Below are 15,560 nucleotides of genomic sequence, written 5' to 3' on the forward strand. Positions count from 1 at the left end.
TAACACAATTCTATACAAATGCTCCCCCCCACTAAATCAACTAAACTTGCCTGCATACACTTAAAATACAATACAGATACCTAGGGAGGTTGCAGAATCTCTGTCATTGGAGTTTTTTAAGAACAGGTTAGATAACACCTCTCAGGGATGGTCTAGATAAGACTTTTAGTCCTGCTTCAGTGCAGGGGACTGGACTAGATGACCTATTGATGTCCCTTCCAGTCCTGCGCTTCTAGGATTCTATGATTATACTTTCAAACACCATGAAAATGTCTGGAGAGATAAATGATGTGAAGAAGAAATAATCATGGCCCTAATCCACTTTCTAACTCTGTGAGAACAAACTCCTTAGCTCACATGGAACCGAATGACTTTAAAAGGAGTCCACCCATATGCACCAGGTTGTAGGATCTGGGCCAGTGTTTGTAAATACAAACACTGACTCTCTCAGAGATAACTGTTTTGATTAGCTCCCCCAGTCACCAAATTTGCTCCCCAAACACACTTACTTTTCCCATGACACTTAAAATAAATGGTAATGAACATTACTTCTCCCCCAGAACTGAGAGAGATGGAGCCTGATTGTATTCTCAGTGGAACTAGCATAAATCCGAATAAATCCACTGAGTGCAGTGTAGTGCAGTTTACACTCGTGTGAAACTAGATTAAGCAATATCAAGCTCAGACCTAATTATCACTTTTTAAAAAAAATTAAAAAAAAAAAAAAGATCCAATGCACAAAACATGAACCACAGTTCATTCTTTGAAAAACAGATTATAATGTTCCTTTTAGAACATGGTTTCGAGAAGCTCATATTAGTATACTAACTATGTTGATAATACTTAAATACATTGATCTACTAGATATACTACCACATTGATGATGTCCCCCCCCCCACCAGTTTATCTTGTTTAGTATAAAAACGTGACAATATGAAAAGTTTTGATTGATGCCGCTTTTTTTGTCTGTATTCCAACCTCCTTTCCTTCAATAAGACAGAAAAACCTTGATTTCTATTGGTTGCCAGCTTTTTCTTTGTCTGTGAAATATTCCTGGTTTAGGAGGTCTGAAATCCCATAGCCTCTCTCACAGCTGATCTTGCAGCCAACATGTTATTGCTTATTTAATCTGTGTGGCTTGCTAAACTGCTGTTGAGCTATAGTCCTTACGCCTGAGAAAAAAACTTAGCAAAAGGATCCTGTGACGTCATCCACCTTGTTTACTGTAAAAAACAGACTCTTATTCAAATAGTTTTCTTCATGGATCTGAGTTTCTGTCCACCTAGAGAGTCTGGTTTGGAGGTTCTTTTTGACATCCATGGATTACAGTATGAGCTGAAATAGGCTTTTTCTTTGTTTGGAGTTTACAGCCTCATTTGGTGATGACACTGGTCTCAATTCAGTACTGAGATGTACCGGCGAAGTGGCAGTGAATCTCCAGAGGCAGTTGGAAAAACACAGAGCTTCTGGGCAAATTCTGTATAATAAAGCCTACTCCACGTTCAGCACAGGGTGAAGGAACTTGCACTCTTTGCTACATATTTCTACTCAACAGGGCCTATGGGCTGGTTACATAAGGGAAGTAGGAGAGTCAAGGATGATGGGCCATGACTCCACATTTTGCAAAAATGAGTGTCCAGTGGGTGAGGTGGAACCAAAAGGTATTCCAGCGTCTGAGCTGAAGTAACAGATTCCGAGCAAGACCTTGGCCTCCTCCTCCTCCAGGGGATAGATGAATGGAAATATGGCAGGATAAAAATTTCTGCCCAAAAGTCCAACACCCTTGCTTCTTATGAAAAGTAAACATATGAGAAACAGAAAGCACAGCACAACTGTGTGCACAGCCATCAAGTTGCTAGTGAATGGGTGTAGACAGTCCACATGACACTTTCGGTGCTCTGAGGAGAAGCTAGTCTTATGAAGGCAGAGCACACATCCCTATCAAAAGGTTGTCTTCTCTTTTCTACAGGTTCTTGTACTGCACTCATCACTGTAGTATCTGAGTACCTTCCAGAAGTGCATTAAGCAACAGAACTAAAACTGTCATGTGTGGTTTATTCTTTCGCTCATCCATTCCCTAAGGGAAAAATTGTTTGGGCAAATTAGTGTTACGTTTGGGTAGTTTTAATATACACATGCTGCGTTACGTTATAGAAAGCACAACCTAGGACGTGGACCTTGCACTTGGAGTGGAAGGCGTTGAGGCTAGTGATGGTCCTTTGTTCCTGTGGAAGTTCATTCCACAGTACAGGATGAGTCCCTGCGAACACTCTTGTCTCTTGCACAGTTGAGCTTTACTCTTGCAGTGGACAATTCCCTTGTGGCCGAGAAACCGAGTTGTCAAGCACAGTCCTCATCCTGAATCTTCAGGCAATCTTTTAGATATCCTGGACCGAAGACATTGAGAGCCTTCAAGACAAGGACTGAGATCTTGAACTTGATTTGATCTTCTATGTAGAGAGCAGAGGACAGGTTTGATGCACTCACAGTAGGCTGTGTTGCCCTCTGTACTAATTGGAGTCAACAGCTTAATGCCCAGGTATATCATGTTGCTATAGTCCAGATACATGCAAGTTCCTCTCCCATATCCAAAGGATATGAGATGGTGGATTCATCCCACACATAATGCTGCATGTATGCAAAGACCATACCATGTACCACAGCAAAGGAAAGACGGCTCTATCAATGGCTGGACCCATGGACCTCTGTCTCATAAATAGACCACTTCATAAAAGATGACTACACAAAGAAAGACACAGATATGAAATGGGTCACAACTCAGTGTTCCAAAAGGAATTTCTTAACAACCAGCTGCAGGGGGATGTGATGTCTGCCTATCATGTTGGGCCTTCCATGCTTTTTCTGTGAGTATGGGCTCTTAGCAGTTGGTAACCTGACCATTAAATAATGACATACAGAAGTTCTTAGATACTCTCCTGAAGCAGTTACACTCCCACACTTGTTTACACAGATGCATACCAGCTTGCCAAATTGATACACAATGAAGAACTACTATCTGGCTTTTTACTTCAGTGCATACTTGCAACTATTTGCCCTACTATTTCTGCCTTGTTTAAAACACAGGAACTAAACTGAGCTCATTGACAAGTAACAGTGACGCTGTTCTGAATATGAGTATTAACAGATATGTGTATCATATGAAGCTTAATCACATTTTGGCCCTTACAAGTTTTGGAGTTGAATAATCAGTCAGGATATTAGATCTTGCAAAACCTCATTGACTATACTTTTTAATCTGCTGTATCATTAATGTGGCATATATAAGCCATTTAAATGGGAGCCAACAGTGGGAACCCCAAGACGTTGTTTTTGTCAGAGAAAATGTCAATCAAGATGCATTGTTTGGACACAGCATTTGACACAGTCAGCAGAGCAGATCTATTTGCAATACTAGAAAAGACAGGATGTCCATCAACCTTGTTAAGTCTTATCTGTTTATTTCACGACAACATGAGAGCAAATGTCCAGTTTGATGGGTCTACTTCGGACAGTTTTGTGATGAAAAGTAGAGTGAAGCAAAGATGTCTTTTTGCCCCTACATTCTTTGGACTCTTCTTCTCGGTACTTCTGAAGTGTGTGTTTAAGGACATGAAAGATGGTGTGTATCTCCACACAAGATCAGATGGGAAACTCTTCAATCTCTCACGACTTAAGGCAAAGACTAAAATAAAAAAGATGCTAATCAGGGAACTTCTATTCACTGACAATGCTGCTCCTATAGCCCATGAGGAAGATCTACTACAAGAACTCCTGGATCCCCTTTTAAGTGCTTGTCAGGCATTTGCTCTCACCATAAGTATTAAGAAAACGGTTGTATTAGGACAGGGGGTTCCACAAGATCATTTAATCACTTTAAATGCAAACCAGCTAGAAGTAGTCCAAAAGTTCAACTATCTAGGTTCTACAGTGACTGCCAACCTCTCACTGGATGAAGAACTAAATGTTCGCCTTGGAAAGGCTGCCACCACCTTTAGTAGACTAACCAAAAGAGCATGGAACCAACTCGAAGCTTACCATCAAGACCACAATGCTAGTGTACCAAGCTTGCATCCTCAGCACTCTCACGTATGGTGGAGAAACATGGACAACTTATGCACATCAGGAAAAAAGGTTAAACAGTTTCCATTTACACTGCTTACGCCACATACTTAACATCAAACGGCAAGTTAAAGTTATCAATGCAGGGGTTCTTCAAAGGGCAAATGTACCAAGTGTGGCAGCCCTGCTCAAGCAAAGATGACCGCACTGGCTGGGCCATCTGAGCAGGTTGGAAGATGGACACATATCTAAGGACATACTATATGGGGAGCTATTAGAGGGAACAAGAACAATTTGACGTCCCAAGCTTTATCATAAAGACGGATGCAAGCAAGATATGAAGGAATTTGGAATTCATCCTGACAGATGGGAAACCTTGGCAAGTGATCGTAACAAGTGGCGCCACTGTCTTCATCAGAGCATCAAAGTCAATGACAGGAGCTGGCACCTACAGCTTGAAGAGTTTATAGGATGCAAGCAGCTCCCAACCAAGGTACGTATATTTGCAATAACTGTCAAAGATTATGAAAATCTCGGATCGAACTATTTAGTCACGAGACATTGCAAATCATCTACAACATTGGTTGCAATTTCCACCATCTCTCGCAGATGAAAAGATGCCAGAAAAACCCCAAATGATGTTATCTGATGTTATAATAGGGGATTGTATAGCCTGATATGTAGATTATATATATTGATTACTTAAGAATTTTCAGTTTTCACTTTGCAGGTTGACAGGTTCTTGTGCCAAGAATAGGCCCAGTATTATTCAAATTATTATATAATTGGGCTTGGGAACCCCAATGTGCACAGTTAAACACTCTATTTTCAATTCCCCAATACTTGGGGTTTTCTGTTGGGCCGTTTATCTGTTCACAGTTCATAGGCCTCAAGCCATATGCTGAAGCTAATGTCTTACAGGATACAGAGCTGTAGGTTCCTTGGATTACTGCTGAATATAATAAAAGCAGCTAAACATAATGAAAGGAAGGCAGTTAATATAGCAAAGGCAAACTAGTCCTATGGGCTACAACTGAGAGGTTGGACTCTTTGGGTAGGTTTACACTGCAAAACAAGACCCACAGTAGTGAATCTCAGAGCATGGGTCAACAGACTCGGGCTTGAAGGGCTCACGCTGTGGGGCTAATAATAGTAGTATAGATGTTCATGATTGGCTGGAGCTCAAGCCCTGAAACCTGGAGGGTGGAAGGGTCTCAGACCCTGGTTTCCAGCCCAATCACAAATGTCAATACTGCTAATTTTATCCCCAGACCTTGAGCTCCACAAACCCAAGTCTGTTGACCTTGACTCTGAGACTTGCTGCTGTGGGGTTTATTTGGTTTTTTTTTGGCAGTGTAGATGTACTCTTTGGTTGTAATTCCCAGCTCTGGCTCAGACTCATTGTGTCACCTTGAGCAGAGAGCACTTGAACACTTAACTTCTCTATGTCTCAATTTCTCCATCTGTATAGTGGAGATGGTAATCTTTATCTCTCTCTCTCCTGGGTGTTGTGAAGGTTCACTTATATTTATAAATCAGATTAAAAACTTTATATTATGTACAAACATATTGCCATATTATCCAAAACGTTCACAAATATACACCATTTCTACTCTAGTGGTAACTAAAATCTAAATCCAAGGGTTGACCAGTGGAAAAAAAACATAAGATAATGCCCCAGGTCTCCTGTGGAACCAATCTAGGATGTTATCCTGAAAACTCCCATTAAAGTCCCCTAGCTTTCTCTGTTCTCCCTGCAGAGTCTGAGAAACTTCTAGGTGATTTTCTTGAAAAAGGAGTGTAAGATCAGGTCTGTAACACTGCCCAGAATGTGGAGCACTTGAGGTGGACAAAGGCAATCTAATGGGATTTAAAACAAAAGCAAACAAACAAAAAAACAACAGTCACTGGAATATTTAGAGACAATTGAGCTAAAGTGTACAAAATGTCTTTGATATTAATGAAGACACTGGAATTTGGCCTCTCTCCAAATCAGATGAATACAACCGCCTTGAAATTAAAAGCCATGATATCTTTATTATTTCCTCCAGCCTTTGGCGAGCCAAAGACTTCTTTTAGATGAAGTATTTGTTTTTACTCCAGTGACTTTAGCAACAAAGGCTATTTGCAGTGTGAGGTTTTTCTAAAGCTGTTGCAAACTGACCCCATAACAGATAGCAGCAGTGTGACGGGATGTCCTCTCCACACAAGGCAGAGCAGTCTAAATTAAGTCATTTAATCTGGAAGAGAGCCAGGGAGCAATAAAGCTTAATTGAAGATGAAGCTCAGCTGGGAAGGAGCAGGTTGGGCTTGTATAAAAAGGATGAAGCTGAGAACAGAAGGGGGCTGCAGAAGTCTACAGTTACTCCCTGTGAGGAGGGATTTTGGACCAGTAAACCCAAGGGAAGGAGAAAGCAGTCTAGGAAAATAGTGACAGGGTTTGGGAGCAAGCAGACTGTGGTAGCTGGACACAGGGTCCCTGGGCTGGAACTGAGAGTAGTGGGCGGGCCCAGGTTCCCCTAACAGCTGCTGGGAAAGTGGCACGCGACCTGGCCTTGGACTGGAAGACTGTCTGGAATAGCATATGGATGGAGGAGCCAGTGGGACTTTGATACCCTAGAAGGGGAAGATGATGCAGTGACCCGGCTGGAAGGCTGAGTCTTGAAGAGGAAGCACTGCGAGTCCTATAGAGTGAGGGAGAATATGGTGTGAGCAACCATTTGAATAGGGCATCTGACCTGAATGGAGCTAACCTCCTGACACAGCCACAAGGAGGCGAATGAACATTGTTACAAGCAGACGTAAAGACAGAGCATCCTCAGAGGAGATATTTGTAGGGGTAAATGACATGAGAAGCAAGAGGAAGACAAGAACAGGACAGGCCCACTGCTCAATGAGAAGGGAAAGACAATAACATAAAACTCAGCAATGGCCAGTGTTAAAAGCCTTTTTTGTTTCCGTTTTCACCAAAAACATTAGCAGTGATTGGATGACTAACATAGTGAACATCAGTGTAAACAAAGTAGGACCTGAGGCTAAAACAGGAAAAGAACAAGTTAAGAATTAGACAAGTTAGATGTCTTCAAGTTGGAAAGGCCTGACAAAATACATCCTAGGCCTGGTCTACACTGGTGACGGAGGTCGACGTAAAGTCACTTACATCGATTTCCGAACACTTGCGTCTACACTGACACTGCAGTTAAGTCAACTTAAGTCGCAGCAAAAGTCGACTTAATAAAACCACCTCTGCAAGTGGTGCAGCGCCTAATTCGAATTTATTGCTTCGATTTAGCATCAGTGTAGACAGAATCTCACTTAAATCGACGTTATTGGCCTTCGGGAGGTATCCCACAATGCCCCATTGTGACCGCTCTGGACATTCGCGCTGTGCTGTACCGTGGTCACACTACCCGGAAATGTCCCCTCCCCTCAAGCCCTGGGAAAATTTGAATTTTCATTTCCTGTGCAGCCAGCGTGGATAGAGCTTTGTCGCTGTACTCCTCCTGACTACTGCAAAGCCCAAACGCGCTCCAGCATGGAGTCGACCAGAGGTCTTAGATCTCATTGGGCTGTGGGGCGAGGAGTCCGGTCGGGCTCAGCTCAGAGCCAGCAAAAGGAATCTGGACATTTACGGGAAGATATCCCAGGGCATGCTGGAGAAGGGACACAAGAGGGACGTGCAGCAGTGCCGCGTGAAGATCAAGGAGCTGTGTCAGTCACACCAGAAAGCCAGGGAAACTAACAGCCATTCTGGCTCCTCGCCCAAAACATGCCACTTCTACGATGAGGTGCATGCGATTCTTGGTGGCGATCCCACCACGGTGCCGCCCCACAGCATCGATACCTCCACTAGATCATTGTCCATGGAAAACGATGAGGACTCGGAGGAGGAGGCTGAGGAGAGCAGGGTGCAAGAGAGCGGGGTGTCCATTCTGCCAGAAAGTCAGGACCTATTCCTGACCGCAGAGCAGTCCAGCAGCACACAGGACAGCAATAATGATCCCAGGGAAAGCACATCTGGTGAGGTTTTTTTTTTTTATTATTCTTAGCAGTTCTGTCCTTTTACATTGGGTGGAGAGAGGCAGGAATGGGATTTCAGGCATTTAATCGGACTTTACTGGGGGGTTACCCATGGATCAGATCATTTATGTGATGAGATATGCGCCGATAATCATCAGTTGATATCTCACGGAAACTTATCCTTCGCCAAAGGTTTCTGGGGAGGGCAGCCTTGTTCCTCCCTCCATGGTAGGATGCTTTGTCGCGCCACGCTGCAATCAGGGGAGCCGGCATCATGGCAGAACACAGCATAGCGACATAAAGGCCAGGCTGGTACCCCGCTGCGTGCAGCAAATCTCCCTTTCCTCGTGCGTTACCCTCAGGAGACTGATATCACTCATGGTCACCTAGGGAAGACGGTGCACGTTTAAAATACCCGAGCTATACAGCAGATACCCTGTACCTTTGTATTCCCCATTGCAGTGTCCTACCAAGTCACTTTGATTACTTTTATTTGGTTTAAGCAGAGACTATATACCCCACCCCCACGCTGTCCACAGCTCCCCTTGCTTCCCATCTCTGTAAGGGCACAGCGAGCCGACCCATCTGGGATGTTAGGAATGGAATGAGGGTCTGTGTTTGCACTGTGCACTGTAGGGGGAGTATTGTCTATATTGTTGCAGTTGTATCATTTTCTTCAGTCTGCTAACAATGGCCACCTTGTGCATTTCTTTTCATTCTGTAGACACCTCGGCCTTGGCCCAACCCTCAAGAAATGCTGCAGAAAGACTATCGCAGATTAGAAAGAGGGAAAAAAACAAACAAAAAAACCGCAAGAGATGACATGTTTGGTGAGCTCATAAACGCCTCCACAGCCGCAGAGAGAGAGTTCAGAGCGTGGCGGCTGACCTTGTCCCAGAATATGGACAGGGAGAGTCGCAGAGAAATGCAGGAGCATGATCGCAGTACCATGCAGGAGATGCTGCGAATCATGCACGACCAGGCAGACATGCTCCAGCGGCTTGTGGAACTTCAGGAGGAGCGGAGGCAGGACAGAGTCCTGCTGCAGCCCCTCCATAATGCTCCTCCATCTAGGGCTGCACTGCCCTGCCCTGCCCTGCCCCCAAGAGGTCTCAGAGAAGAATGGCCAGGCTGCAGAACATACCCCGGTGGAGGCGAGCAGAAAGCAGCAGCGGCCCCGCTGACAGCTGGCCAGCAAGCAACCACACTACCCCTTGAGACTGTGAATGAACACTTCCCCCCTTCACCCATGACTTGAATGTTCATAAATAAAAGTTTGCATCATTTCAACATGTTTCTTTATTAAATCATATCTTGTCCTGGAGGGATTTGGAGGGTACAGATATTAATTGTGGGGCGGGGGGGGGGGGGTGTTTAGCAAAGGCAAACAACATACAGAACAGAAATCAGTCCCGCATCTCATTGCAACCCACAGTGCACTGCTTTGAAAGTCGAATGGGCATGGTGAGTGTGGACGCACGAGACCTGTGCAAACAGCGTGGTGTGTACACACTGCAGCGACTTCTAAACATCAACGGGTGAAAGTCAACTTTAAATAAGTTGACTTCACTTGGCAATGTATACATATCCCTAGAATACTTAAGGCTGAAAAGATCTCTGAGCCAGTAACAATTAGCTTTGAGAACTCATGGAGGATGTGAGAGATGCCAGAGGACTGGAAAAGAGCAAATGTAGTTCTTATCTATAAAAAGGGGAATAAGGATAACCCAGGGAATTATAGACCAGACAGCTGAACTTTGGTACCTGGAAAGATAATGGAGCAAATAATCAATTTGTAAGCACCTAGAAGAAAATAAGGTGATAAGTAACAGTCAACATGTTTGTCAAGAACAAATCATGTCAAACTAACCTAATATTCTTCTTTGACAGGGTAACAAGCCCCATGGATGGGGGAAGCAGTAGATGTGCTATAACTCTACTTTAGCACGGCTTTTGATACTGTCTCAAACAAATTAAAGAAATATAGCATAGATGAACCTTCTACAAGGTGGGTACACAACTGGTTGGAAAAGTGTACTCGGAGCGTAGTTTTCAGTGGTTCACCATCAAGCTGGAAGAGCACATTAGGGTCCCACTGGGATCTGTCCCGGGTCTGGTTCTATTCAATATCTTCATAAATGATTGGGATCATAGCATAGAAAGTACATTTATAAAGTCTGTGGATGATACCAAGCTGGAAAGGGTTGCAAGCTTTTCGGAGAACAGAATTAGAATTCAAAATGATCTTGACACGCTTGCGAAATAGTCTGAAAGACATAGGATGAAATGCAATAAGGATAAATGCAAAGTACTAGAGTTAGGAAGGAATAACCAATTGCCCAAATACAAAATGTTAAATAACTGCATAGGAAGGAGTACTGCAGAAAAGGATCTGGGGGTTATAGTGTTGGCTTATTTTGCCATTTTGGGTTTTTTTTTCCCCTTCTCCATATTGGTTCTCCTCCTTGTTGGCTCTCTTTTGCTATCCCTTTCCTCTGATTGGGCAAAAGCTTAGACAAGATCTGCCCGACAACAGGAGTAATGGCAGGAGACTTAGAAGGAAAGGCGGAAGGGTCACATGACCTCAGGGAAATCTGTCTAGTGACAGAAAAGGTATTTAAGGGCTCTGCACAGTAGACAAGGTGCTGTCTGCCCTAGTGGCAGCCCATGCTTGTGTTCAGTTCCAGCAGAGATCAGAAGAAGAAGAAGATTGGATCGTACCTGTTCCTGACACTTACCTCGTCCCTTTCATTCTTGCTGTCATCCTCATTATGGTTCCTGTCATTGATCTCCTGGTGGCTTTGGTCCTGTTTGGCTCCTGACTTCAGTTTGGCTAACGAATGACATGGCTGAACAATAATAAAGTACCTGATCCAAAGCCTATTGTAGTTAATGGTCTAACTTCAGTGGGTTTTGGCTGAAACTCATAAAAAAATTCATTGCTGTTTGTAGGATGATAAATGTTTGACTTTTCTCAGCTGTGATTGGCAGAGATCTTTCATTTCGTGTGTAATCTAGAATAAAATGACCAGGTGGACAAAATTTGCTTGCATTTTTGAAAGCCTTTCAATAAATTCCTGCACCTGAGTTTCCCTGAATAAAATAAACAACAAAAATGTAAAAGGTTAAGTCCTGTAATGAATCACAAATTCATGAAGTGATGTGAAATAGTGTTGTCATAATGGGCTGCTTCCCAGAGAATTAAATTATGTAGATTCCCATGAATCGTTAATACAAGCAGCAGTTACCTTATGTTGTAAGACAATTAATTTTTGAAGGGATTGTAACTATTCTCTACAAGTCCATACGAGGGACTTTCTAGCAAAGAAAGGCAGGTCACACAAGTGAAGCTCACTAGGGAAATCTCCATCCCCTAGTACACATGGGCACCGTTTAGAGACTGGTATTACATGACAGTCAGGAAACCCAACTTTACACTGTGTCCCTTAACGTTAGTATATCCAATAAACTCAGGCACGACATAGACTTTGGGATGATGTGACAAGTCAAAAGAGATGGTTGGAAAATGTTAACATTATGCTCTTTTGTAATTTTTTTAAATTAGGTTGTTGCGTGGTCAGTCACTTTTGTTTGCTTCTAAAAATTAATGAACAATTTCAAACCTGTTCCATAAAAGTTTTCTGTACTTTTATTAGCTATAACAGTCAGTAAACACAGGTTTCCTAACTGAATACATGTTTTCCCTGAAACTCTCTTGAACTATTAGGAGTTGAAGGTTGGACCACATGAAAAGAGAATTTTACCTACATTTACAATGCATTATTGGATTTGCCGCATGGCCTGGACACTGGGAGAATTTGATTGCTGTTACTAAACTCATTCCTCAAATGGACGCCTCTCATAGTACAATATACCTACTAATGACTTGTAAGAAAAAGTGGATTAAGAGTTAGTAAGAGTGGCAAATAGTACAATTGTTTTGGTTATTAAAGTCTGTGGAGGATTGCAGGAGGAATTGGGGTGACTTCACCTTGTGATGGATATTTCACCTGAAGGACATAAGGAAACTGGGAGACTGGGCAGCAGGATGGGAGATTATGTTGATCATGGATAAATATAAGGTAATGCACATCGCCAATTATTAGCTACATTGCTCAAACGATCTGATGGACTCTGAATTTGCAGGGTCCTCTGAGGAAAAAGACCTGCAGCATGAATCAGCCATGTCTGTTTCTTCTCAGTTTTGTTGTTGTTGTTGTTGTTTTTAAGGAAAATATGTTGCTTGGATGCATTAAAAAAGGGATGGAAAAGAATGCAGAAAAAGCCATAATGATAAAGAATTATGGCATAGGCTCATGTTAATATCGTATTCAGTTTTGGTCAATTTCACTTATGAAATATATAGCAGAGACTGAAAAGTTCAAGGAAACATTGATGGAAATTATTACAAGTATGGTCGTATTTATACATAAGAGATTGCAAAGTCTAGAATTATTTTAATGGAATAGTGAAGAATTAGAGGAGACTTCATTGTGTCAATCAGAGTGTGCAGCAAACACTGATCAAACCCTTTTACTTTGACACCTATGAGAACAAACTCCAGATTAAATTAAACGGCAGTAAATTTCGAATGAAAAGTAAAAGCTTCTCTACACGTATAGCCAACCTATGGGATTTGCTACTGTTGAGGCAAATACCCTGGCTTGATTTTAAAAAGGACTGGTAATGTTATGACCGCTTAACTATCCAAGTAGGGCAATGATGGGCTTATCAAATCTCACAGAATGGAAACGGATCACATGCAGGAGGCAGGGAAGAACCCTCTTTCTAACCTCTCCACTCACGTACGCTCTTCTGACTGTGAAATGCTGTATTTTATTTTTTCTATTGTTTTTGCCCTTCTCTGCTGTATCAGGTAATGGCTACAAGCAGACGTAGGAGGCTGGATTTGATAGACTAATGATGCCACATGGGGAACTACTGGACCATTTCTTCTTAGACGCTAATAAATGTTTGTAGGGTACATTATTTGTCTTCTGGAAAAAACAAGACTCTGTTCCATGGGGGCTGTAAGCAGGATACCCTCGTGATAGCTGTGGAATGGCAGCAAGGAAGAAAAGCCTGTTCACATTAGATATAGGCCTAGATGCTCCCCTCTGCTTTCGAAAGTGAATGGGAGCACAAGTCTGCAACTCTGGCCTAGTGAGACATGGAGAAAACTGGGTGGGAGAGGTGAGTGAAATATTGCCTCCATGGTAATTTCCCCCAACTGCATGGAAACCTCTGCACTAGTACTCTTTGGTGTCTGTAAATGCATAGATTCCAAGGCTGGAAGGGACCATTGTGATTACCTAGTCTGACCTCCTGAATAACACAAGCCATAGAACTTCCCCCAAAATAATTCCTAGCATTTATCTTTAAGAAAAACATCCAATCTTGATTTAACAATGCCAGTGATGGAGAACCCACCACAACTGTTGGTAAATAGTGTGACAAATCGCCGGCGTGGCTATTGTGGGTCCTGCACTTTTCTTCTTTGTGGAAGGTCTGGGTGCCACACGTGGCCCCTATTTCTAAGCATTGGCCAGCCCAATAATACCCTGTGGGGTAAGCGGGGAGGGGGAAGGGACCCAGGCCTGCCCACTTCTCCGGGTCCCAGCCCAGGGGCCCTAATAGTAGTGTCTATGCACTGCCACCAGTGCTTCCGGCTGCTACTTTCCCCTGTCCTTTCAGCTTTTGGGGTTTGGTAGGCAAACCTCCCTCCCAGCGTTCTCCTTCACCTGCTTCTCTTGTATTTCTTGTCAGTCACCACACTCCTCCAACTCTCTCACCAGCTCTCCTTCCTCTCACCAGCTGCCTGGCTGAAGCAGGGGTTTTTATCAGGCCTCTGACTGGGTCTTAATTGGCCTCAAATACTCCGAATTAGCCTCCCCTCAGTTCACAGGGAACAAGGCCCGGATCATTCTAGAGGTTAGATATCTCCCTTCTATCACTCTCTGGCTGCCCCCTAGCCCTGCTGTTTCACAGTAGATATGAAGGAGAGGCAGGAGGGTGGGAGCTAAAGGGGAAAGCTGCTCTCCAAGGTACTATGCCACCCAGAAACCTGTCAGGCAGTTCATCACAATGTAATGAAGGTTACCTATGCACTATGAAACCTGGAGAGGTTCTGGGGGCAACTGCCAGTGGGAGATTCCTGAGAACAGTGCTTCATCTGAACTGGGCTACCACAGCTGGAGGTAGGGGCTGGAGGTAGGACCAGGGGAAGCAAAAAGCAGTGTAAAAAGACAGAAGTTTTGTGCAGTTGGCTCTGGCCCATCTTTCAGCTTCAAGGTCTGAAGAACTTGGGGAACAAACTCCCTGGCCATTTCATTGGCTGGGAACCAATCCCATCCCTCCCCTGGAAAAATTGGGAATTCACTAAATTTCCAAGCCCCAACATACAAATAAGCCAGATGGAGAAGTATCAATCCCTTGAGTTCAACCCCATTGAATTCAAGTGGAGTTTTCCATTGACCAAAAGAGGAGTTGGATTGGGCCATAGTGACTTATAATTGGATGACATCCAAATAATTTTCTCCCAACAATAAAAAGAGACCGAATCTCAATTTTCTTACTATATCGCTTACAGACCAACATTGAAAAGTTTCCCATTAATGGAGAGAAAAGAGTTTACAATATTGTTTCTGCTCTTTAATATTAAATTTAAATTTCAGAAAGATATGAACCGCAAGTTGAACTATGTTTTCAGTGACACCTATTAGATTACTAGGATGTCTCTGTCACCCAGCAAGTCACAAGGAGATGATTTGTTATTTGTATTACAAGGACGTGCTGGGGCTCAAGCAATATTTTTTATATTCATAACTGATGCAAACCCAGAGGTGCCGGGGATATGAACTGCCAAGCCTAGAAGTGCCAGGGCTCAGTCCTGTAAAGCCCTAGCACAAATTAAAGCACTGAGTAGCACCTACAGGCCCAATATGATATTAGGTTCCTGTTGTGTTTTGTGTTATATGAACACGTTGTAAGACACAGTCCATACCTCAAAGAACTTAAAACCTAAATAGGCAAGAAAAACAAAAGGGGGAAGAGGAAAAGTTATCATGATCCCCAGTTTACAGATGGACAAACTAAGGCACAGAGAGGTGAAGTGACTTGCCCAAGGTCATACATCAAGGCTATGTCTACAGATTGATTTTTCCGGTTCAATTGAGTGGCAATGAAGAGACGCTCAATCGTCCCAGAAGTCGATCTAATAAAACCATCTCCAAAAAAAGCACAGCGCTGTGTTGATGGGTTTGCTTTTCCCTTTGGTGCAGAGTAGTGGAGACTGCATGCAAAAAGGACTTTACAAAATCAACGGGAGTTACGCAAGTTACTCTACATAACTTGCGTAACTCCCGTCAACTGCCGCTGAATTTGCTGGTCAGTGTAGACCAGGTCCAAGTCTGTAGCAAAGCCAGGAATCAATCAGATCCAGTGGAGTATCTTAAACATAAGACCATCCTTCTTTTCAATAT

Source organism: Emydura macquarii, unplaced genomic scaffold (assembly GCF_026122565.2).
Source record: "Emydura macquarii macquarii isolate MOO-44397 ecotype Brisbane River unplaced genomic scaffold, CSIRO-AGI_Emac_v2 contig_2372, whole genome shotgun sequence".
Lineage (NCBI taxonomy): Eukaryota > Metazoa > Chordata > Testudines > Chelidae > Emydura > Emydura macquarii.